Here is a 10,232-nt window from a genome sequence, read left to right on the forward strand (position 1 = left end):
TAACTGATGCTTCCTGACCTGCATACAAATTTCTCAAGAGGCAGATCAGGTGGTCTGGTATTCCCATCTCTTTCAGAATTTTCCACAGTTTATTGTGATCCACACAGTCAAAGGCTTTGGCAGAGTCAATAATGCAGAAATAGATGCTTTTCTGGAACTCTCTTGCTTTTTCCATGATCCAGCGGATGTTGGCAATTTGATCTCTGGTTCCTCTGCCTTTTCTAAAACCAGGTTGGACATCAGAAAGTTCACGGTTCACATATTGCTGAAGCCTGGCTTGGAGAATTTTGAGAATTACTTTACTAGCATGTGAGATGAGTGCAATTGTGCGATAGTTTGAGCATTCTTTGGCATTGACTTTCTTGGGGATTGCAATGAAAACTGACCTTTTCCAGTCCTGTGGCAACTGCTGAGTTTTCCAAATTTGCTGGCATATTGACTGCAGCACTTTCACAGCATCATCTTCCAGGATTTGGAATAGCTCAACTGGAATTCTATCACCTCCACTAGCTTTGTTCATAGTGATGCTTTCTAAGGCCCACTTGACTTCACTTTCCAGGATGTCTGGCTCTAGGTCAGTGATCACACCATCATGATTATCTCGGTCATGAAGATCTTTTTTGTATAGTTCTTTTGTGTATTCTTGCCATCTCTTCTTAATATCTTCTGCTTTTGTTAAGTCCATACCATTTCTGTCCTTTATCGAGCCCATCTTTGCATGAAATGTTCCTTTGGTATCTGTGATTTTCTTGAAGAGATCTCTAGTCTTTCCCATTCTGTTGTTTTCCTCTATTTCTTTGCATTGATCACTGAAGAAAGCTTTCTTATCTCTTCTTGCTAGTCTTTGGAACTCTGCATTCAGATGTTTATATCTTTCCTTTTCTTCTTTGCTTTTTCACTTCTCTTCTTTTCACAGTTATTTGTAAGGCCTCTCCAGACAGCCATTTTGCTTCTTTGCATTTCATTTTCCATGGGGATGGTCTTGATCCCTGTCTCCTGTACAATGTCATGAACCTCATTCCATAGCTCATCAGGCACTCTATCTATCAGATCTAGGCCCTTAAATTTATTTCTCACTTCCACTGTATAATCATATGGGATTTGATTTAGGTCATACCTGAATGGTCTAGTGGTTTTCCCTACTTTCTTCAATTTAAGTCTGAATTTGGCAGTAAGGAGTTCATAGTCTGAGCCACAGTCAGCTCCTGGTCTTGTTTTTGCTGACTGTATCGAGCTTCTCCATCTTTGGCTGCAAAGAATATAATCAATCTGATTTCATTGTTGACCATCTGGGGATGTCCATGTATAGAGTCTTCTCTTGTGTTGTTGGAAGAGGGTGTTTGTTATGACCAGTGCATTTTCTTGGCAAAACTCTATTAGTCTTTCTATCTCCAAAAGACTAAAGTACATCAAACTTAAAAACAAAATGTCTTCCTCATTAATACAAAAAAAGCATAGATGATTTTGCTGCCTTATTTTGAAACATATATTCAATATAAATGTTAAACAATAATTTAATTTGAATTTCATATTTAATAACCATCTAACAATAGAAAATTACAGTGGCTTATCACATCATGCATAATCTGGTTAATAATATTGTAACTGTGGAAACAACTTTGATTAAAAATATTATCGAGACACAGACCTTTCCATGAGTGTAGCATTCAATGCTTACACCCTTTCTAGGTGTAGTATGACTTTTTCTCATTCCTTGTAAAATTTAAATATTAAACATAAATAATGCAGACCACAGTTTACACTGAAACAGAAAGTTTCCATCTCAGAAAACTACATTTCTGATTTTAGCATGGTATGGATTACTGACGGAGAAGGCAATGGCATCCCACTCCAGTACTCTTGCCTGGAGAATCCCATGGACAGAGGAGCCTGGTAGGCTGCAGTCCATGAGGTCACTAAAAGTCGGACACAACTGAGTGACTTCACTTTCACTTTTCACTTTCATGCATTGGAGAAGGAAATGGCAATCTACTCCAGTACTCTTGCCTGGAGAATCCCAGGGACAGGGGAGCCTGGTCGGCTGCCGTCTATGGGGTCTCACAGAGTCGGACATGACTGAAGCGACTTAGCAGCAGCAGCAGCATGGACCACTGATACATTTAAATCATATTTTCATCCTCAGAGGAAACTCATTGCAGATCCTGCCTCAGAGGAGAGGTGGATCTGATTAAGAAACCCTCCAGAAATGGAAGGAATTGTTCTGACTCAGACCTGGATAGAAAATGATATTAGACTGTTTGAGTAGGGGTAGGTAATTAAGGACTTTGAAATCGGGTAGTAAATATAACTAAAATACCAAGCTTTTTAGAGTGATTTTTTGGTAGAATTTTCAGCAGATATTTCAGTACGTGAAAACTATATGTGAGGACTTTTAACATGGATTGAAATGGAGAGAAATGAGATCATAGGATCTCAAATCAGATAGAAGGTTGTTTTGTTGTTTTTTTTTTTTTCTAATTTCTGGATAATAATTATAGAAAGAAATTAACTGACTGTGAAGAGATAAGGGGAAAAGCTATCAAAATTAAAGGAAAGGATAGTTATTCTGAACTAATAGTTACAGACTAGTGGAAAGCTTCAAAAATATTTTTGGAGTTTATTAGGCCAACCAGAGAGGTATACTACTTGTTTCCCAGCTGTGGCCTGGCTACTTCCTACTTTCACATTTAAGACCTGCAAACTGATTGAGGACTATTTTCTCAGGAATGCTCTTACTATTCCTTGCTGTCTATAAAAATAATAGTACCTGATATTTACAGACTGTTTTTTATAGTTCTGACTTTGGGAAATGTTTTACTTTGTTTTAAAGATGGGACTGGAAGAAAGAGATTTATCCAATTGCATAACCTGAGATAAGGTGCAAGCCCCTTGATACTAATTTTAGCTTTTGATGTCTCTAATAATATTGTGAAAAATGTAGGCTTTGATGAGTCAAAATAAATTTTAAGACATGGAGCTCAACTATGAAGAGAATCCTAGGACTTTCTGTGGTTGCTGCTACTGCTACTGCTGCTAAGTCGCTTCAGTCGTGTCCGACTCTGTGTGACCCCATAGACTGCAGCCCACCAGGCTCCCCCGTCCCTGGAATTCTCCAGGCAAGAACACTGGAGTGGGTTGCCATTTCCTTCTCCAATGCATGAAAGTGAAAAGTGAAAGTGAAGTCGCTCAGTCGTGTCCAACTCCCAGTGACCCCATGGACTGCAGCCCACCAGGCTCCTCTGTCCGTGGGATTTTCCAGGCAAGAACACTGGAGTGGGGTGCCATTGCCTTCTCCAATGGTAGCTATTTCTATGTGACATGTCAACTTGTCAAATTAGGGATGAATTAGTTGAATTTTTATCCTTTTGTTCAGCCTTTCCTAGAGCAGATTTATGATCTTTACACCTTATACCTCCACACTGTGTATTGATGGAAAATTCACCTATTTCCACTTTGGTGCTATGCTTAGAGAGAACATAATTGAATGGCCTCACAAAGGGTCTAAAATTTGGCATTGAATGCTGTTGTTTGCACACAGATTCTGTTTTCTAGGCAGAGTGCCCAGTTTCATTTACATTTTTGTTTATTTTTTGTTCAGCATTCCACATGCTCTTCAGCCTGCCACTTTGTGAATTAGCTTACATTTGGCCCACTGGTCTGTAAAAGGAGTACTGTCATTGGATGACAGGGAATGAATCTACACCTGAAATGAGGTAAAATTTGTAATTCTGAGACTTTATGCTGAGCTATTCATACAAGAATATTCCCTGACTGCTGTGGGGTTACCCAGAAGAAAACAGACTTTTTGAGGTTCATGCAAGCTGTCATGGAAGTACTTGGCATAACAAAAACATAGGAAAAATAAGAAAAATTGAATGATTGTCTAGCAAAAATGTATCAGTTTTTAGCCAGATTTTCAAGTGATTTTTCAATAATTTGTCAGTAGTAGAACAACTTGGGGCATGTGGTTTACATTTAGTTAACATACTTCATGTAGTAAGGTTGTAAAGTATTATTTGTGTGTTTGTGTATGTGAGATAAAGAGAGAGAAAGAGGAGAGAGAGAGAAAGAGAGATTTTCCCCTTATTACTCATTCTTACTGTGGTTAGATACAAATTACCTAAATAAAAACATGTGTTGTGTCCAAACTTAATAGGAGAACTATAATGAAACAGTCCTGTTTAGATGAAGGTGCTCCCTCTGCTATTATGAATCATTAGAAGAAGATATATATTTTGGTGATTTGTGTCCAATACATCTTATAAATGTTATTTCTCTATTTATGGTACTATGAGAGGTACTACTATGAATGCCAAGATTAGTAAAATTTTAACCAGGGGAAAGGCATAAAAAAGATTGGTGGTCATAGTGAACTATTTTTAAAAATAAATGGGTTTTCAATAAAGAGAGAAACATTGGGAAATAGAAAGTGTCTTGCACTTGGTGCAATGGTTCAAAGTGATTAGGCAGGGGAGCACAAGACACATATTGGATGTTATTCAAAAGAATTCATAATTTATTATAAATAGTTCCATGTAAGAGTGCAATGGATTAAATATTTGTGTCTCTCCCAAAGTTGTATATTGAAATTCTATGCCTCAATGTGGAAGTATTAGAAGGTGAGGTTTTGGGGAAGTGATTAGGACTAGATGAAGTCATGAGGGTGGCACCCTCATGAATGGAATGAGTATATTTATAAGAGTCATGTGAGACCTTGTTTCCTCTCTCTGCTCTTGCCATGTAATGATAAAATAAATTGGCAGGCTGCAACTCTGAAAAGGAGACTTACCAGAAACTGACCATGTGAGTAACCTGATTTTAGACTTCCATCCTCCAGAATTGTGAGAAATAAATTTTTTCTGTTTATAAGCTACTCAGTCTATGGTACACTGTACTAACAATCTGAAATAGGATAGAAACTGATACCGAAATGAAGGGATGCTGCTGTGACAAATATATAAAAATGTAGAAGCAGCTTTGAAAATGTGTAATGAGTAGGGGCTGGGAAAATTATTTTTTTAATTGAGGCATAGTTATTTTACCTGGAGAAGGCAATGGCAACCCACTCTAGTACTCTTGCCTGGAAAATCCCATGGACAGAGGAGGCTGGTAGGCTGCAGTCCATGGGGTCTCGAAGAGTCGGACATGACTGATCCACTTCACTTTCACTTTTCCCTTTCATGCATTGGAGAAGGAAATGGCAACCCACTCCAGTGTTCTTGCCCGGAGAATCCCAGGGACGGGGGAGCCTGGTTGGCTGCCCTCTATGGGGTCGCACAGAATCGGACATGACTGAAGCGACTTAGCAGCAGCAGTTATTTTACAATATATTAGTTTCAAGTGCATAGCATTAGATTCAAAATTTTCATAAATTATACTCTAAAGTTATCTTAAAATATTGGCTATATTCCCTGTGTAATATATCCATATAGATTTTTTAATAGAAAGTATTTGGTGCCAATTAATTCTCTACTCCTATCTTTCCCCTGCCCTCTTCCCACTGATAAACACCAGTTTGCACTCTGTATCTATGAATCTTCTGTTTTGTTGTATTTATTTCTTTATTTTTTAGATTCCACATGTAAGTAATAACATACAATATTTTTCTTTCTGTCTTATATCACTAATCATAATACCCTCCAGGTCTATCCATGTAGTTTCAAATGGCATAATTTCATTCTTTTATATAACTGAGTAGTATTACATTGTATGTGTGCACGCGTGTGTGTGTGTGCATGTGTGTATAACATCTTCCTTAACCATTCATTGTTGATGGATTCTTAGGTTGCTTTCAAATATTGGCTACTGTAAATAATGCTACTAAGAACATCAGGGTGAATGTATATTTTCAAATTAGTGTTTTCTTTGGAAAACACCCAGGAGTGGAATTTTTGGATCCTTGCTAGACCATATGAAATCTATTTTTATTTTTTGAGGAAACTCCATACTGTTGTTTCTATAGTGGCTGCACCAATTTACATTCCAATTAACAGTGTACAAGGTCTCCCTTTTCTCCACATCCTCATCAATATTTGGTTATCTGTAGACTTTTTTGATGATAACCATTCCAACAGGTGTGAAGTAATTCTTCATTCTGTTTAATTTGCATTTGTCTAATAATTAGTGGTAATGAGCATTGAAGAGATATCTCTTTGTGCCTGTTGGCCATCTGTATGTCTTCTTTGGGAAAATGTCTATTCAGAATTTATGCCTATTTTTAATTTTTTTAATATATTCAACTCTACGAGCTGTTTATATATTTTGGATCAGTTCAGTTCAGTCGCACAGTGGTGTCCGACTCTTTGCAACCCCATGAATCGCAGCACGCCAGGCCTCCCTGTCCATTGCCAACTCCCAGAGTTTACTCAAACTCACGTCCATCGAGTCAGTGGTGCCATCCATCCATCTCATCCTCTGTCGTCCCCTTCTCCTCCTGCCCCCAATCCCTCCCAGCATCAGAGTCTTTTCCAATGAGTCAACTCTTCCCATGAGGTGGCCAAAGTACTGGAGTTTCAGCTTCAGCATGAGTCCTTCCAATGAATAGCCAGGACTGATCTCCTTTAGGATGAACTGGTTGGATCTCCTTGCAGTCCAAGGGACTCTCAAGAGTCTTCTCCAACACCACAGTTCAAAAGCATCAATTCTTCGGCACTCAGCTTTCTTCACAGTCCAACTCTCACATCCATACATGACCACAGGAAAAACCATAGCCTTGACTAGATGGACCTTTGTTGACAAAGTAATGTCTCTGCTTTTTAATATGTTATCTAGGTTGATCCAAAAAATAAGTGTCTTTTAATTTCAAGGCTGCCGTCATCATCTGCAGTGATTTTGGAGCCCAAAAAAATAAAGTCTGACACTGTTTCACTGTTTCCCCATCTATTTCCCATGAAGTGATGGGACCAGATGCCATGATCTTAGTTTTCTGAATGTTGAGTTTTAAGCCAACTTTTTCATTCTCCATTTTCACTTTCATCAAGAGGCTTTTTAGTTCCTCTTCACTGTCTGCCATAAGGGTGGTATCATCTGCCTATCTGAGGTTATTGATATTTCTCCTGGCAATCTTGATTCCAGCTTGTGCTTTCTCCAGCCCTGCGTGTCTCATGATGTACTCTACATATAAGTTAAATAAGCAGGGTGACAATATACAACTTTGACGTACTCCTTTTCCTTAACCTCTAATAGGTCATGTTAATTACAAATATTTTCTACCATTCCGTAAGTTGTATTTTTGGTTTGTCAGTAGTTTCCTTTGCTCTGCAAAAGCATTTAAGTTTTATGACTTTCCATTTTAAAATCTTTGCTTTTGTTTTCTTTGCATTAAAACACAGATCCAACGACACACTACTACTATTTATGTCAAAGAGTGTTCTGCCTGTGTTTACTTGTAGGAGCTTTATGAGTCTGGTCTTACACTTAGGTCTTTATTCTGCATTTATTTTTGTATATCGTGTTAGACAATGTTCTAATTTCATTCTTGTACAAGTAACTGTCTAATTTTTTCCAGGAGTAGGTATAGAAGAGACTATTTTTCTGTATTACATATGTTCTCCCTCTTACATAATAGGTTGACTGTAAATGCATGGGTTTATTTCTAGGCTCTCCATTTTTCCAATGATCTATGTGTCTTTTTGTGCAAGTACCAAGCTGTTTTGATGACTTTGTAGAATAGTCTGAAATCAGGGAGTGTATATGTCTGGCGCTGTTCTTTTTCAAGGTTGCTTTGACTATTTGGGATCTTTTGTGTTTATATACATGTCTGGAGAAGGGGACAACAGAGGATGAGATGGCTGGATGGCATCACTGACTTGATGGAAGTGAGTATGAGTGAACTCCAATAGTTGATGATGGATGGGGAGGCCTGGCATGCTCTGATTCATGGGGTCGCAAAGAGTCGGACACGACTGAGTGACTGAACTGAACTGATACAAGTCTTACAATTATTTGTTCTAGTTATATGAAAAATGCTATTGTTATTTTGATAGGTGTTTATAGTGAAACTGTAGATGGCCTTGAGGAGTATGGTCCTTTTTAACAATATTAGTTCTTCTAATCCATGAAACATGGTATATATTTTCATCTATTTATGTTGTCTTTCTTTCATCAGTATCTCATACTTTTGGAGTATAGGTCTTTTGCCTCCTTAGGTGGGTTTACCCTGGCAAATAGAAGGAGAAAAAAGTGGAAGCAGTGACAGATTTAATTTTCTTGGCTCCAAAATCACTGCAGACAATGGCTGCAGCCACGAAATTAAAAGATGCTTTCTCCTTGGAAGAAAAGCTATAACAAACCTAGACAGCATATTGAAAAGCAGAAATATCATTTTCCAGCAAATGTCTTTCTAGTCAAAGCTATGGTTTCTCTAGCAGTCATGTACAGATGTGAGAGCTGGGCCATGAAGAAGAAGAAGGCTGAGTGCAGAAGAACTGATGTTTTTGTGGTGGAGGAGAAGACTATTGAGAATTACTTTCCTAAAGGAAATCAACCCTGAATATTCATTGGATGTACTGATGCTGTAGATGAAGCTCCAAAATTTGGGCCACCTGATCCAAAGGCTGGGAAAGATTGAAGGCAAAAAGAGAAGAGGGTGGCAGAGGATAAAATGATTAGATAGCATCAGTGACTCAATGGACACGAATGTGAGCAAACTCTGGGAAATAATGGAGGACAGAGAAACCTGGTGTTCTGCAATCCATGGAGTCACAAAGAGTCAGATACAGCTTAGTGACAGAAAATAATTTTATTCTTTTTGATGTGATGATAAATATGATCATTTTCTTAACTTCTCTTCTTCATAGTTCATTGTTAGTGTATGGAAATGCAACATCGTCCTCTGTATTAATTTTGTATCCTGCAACTTTACCAAATTCATTGATGATCTATAGTAGCTTTTGTGTGTGTGTGTGTTGGGTCTTTAGGATTTTCTATCCTTTGAAACAGTGACAGTTTTATTTTTTCCTTTCCAATTTGGATTCTTTTTATTTCTTTTTCTTGTCTGATTTCTGTGGCTAGGATCTGCTATACAATGTTGAATAAAATTGGCAAGTGTAGGCATCCTTTTCTTGTTCCTCACCTAAGAGAAAATGTTTTCACCTTTCACTGTTTAATATGGCTTTAGCTGTGGCTTCTCATATATGTCCTTTATAATGTTGAGGTATATTTCCTCAATATCCAATTTCTAGGAGGTGTTTTCCTTAAAAAGTATGTTGAATTTTGTCAAAAGCTTTTTTTGCACCTATGCAGATGATCGTATGATTTTATTCTTCAGTTTGTTATTGTGGTATATCACACTGATTTGCAGAAGTTAAACTATTCCTATATCCCTAGAGTAAATCCCACTTGATAATAGCATATGATGTTTTTAATGTATGATTGAATTTGGCTTGCTACTATTTTGTTGATGATTTTTGCATATATATTCATCAGAGATATTGACCTATAAATTTATTTCTGCTATCTTTCTCTAGTTTTAGTATCAGGATGATAGGGGCTTATACAGTGAGTTAAAAACATTTTTTCCTCTAGTTTTTTGTAACAGTTCAGGATGGATAGGTGGTAACTTTTCTCTAAACTTGTGATAGAATTCACTTGTCCTGCCCTTTCATTGGGTGATTTTTAAATTTTTAATTACTGATTCAATATCATTGCTTTTACTTAGTCTGTTCATATTTTCTATTTCTTCCTGGTTCAGTCTTTGGAGGTTTTACAATTCCAAGATTGTCCATTGTATTGGGGTATAATTTTTTTGTAGTAATCTCCTGTGATTCTTTGCATTTCTGTAGTATTACTTACAACTCCTCCTTTTCCATTTCTGATTTTATTGATTTGAGCTCTGTCTCTTTTTTTCTTGATAAGCTTGGCCAATGGTTTACCAATTTTGTTTGCTTTTTTTTGAAGGACCAGCTCTCAGTTTAATTGATGTCTTCTATTGTTTTCTAATCATATTTCATTTATTCTTTCTCTAATCTTTATCATTTCTCTCTTTCTACTAAATTTTCTCCTTTTTCTAGTTCCTTAGGGTGTAAGGATAAGTTGTTTACTTGAGATTTTTCTTGTTTCCCAATGTGGGCTATAGACTTCCTTCTTAGAGCTACTTTTGCTGCATTCCATAGAATTTGGATCATTGTATTTTCATTTTCAGTTGTCTCCAGGTATTTTTAAAAATATCTTATTTGATTTCTTCATTGATTGTTTAGTACATATTTTTAAACCTCCATGTGTTTGTGGTTTTT

The sequence above is a fragment of the Bos indicus genome, chromosome 5, assembly GCF_029378745.1.
Source record: "Bos indicus isolate NIAB-ARS_2022 breed Sahiwal x Tharparkar chromosome 5, NIAB-ARS_B.indTharparkar_mat_pri_1.0, whole genome shotgun sequence".
Taxonomy (NCBI): Eukaryota; Metazoa; Chordata; class Mammalia; order Artiodactyla; family Bovidae; genus Bos; species Bos indicus.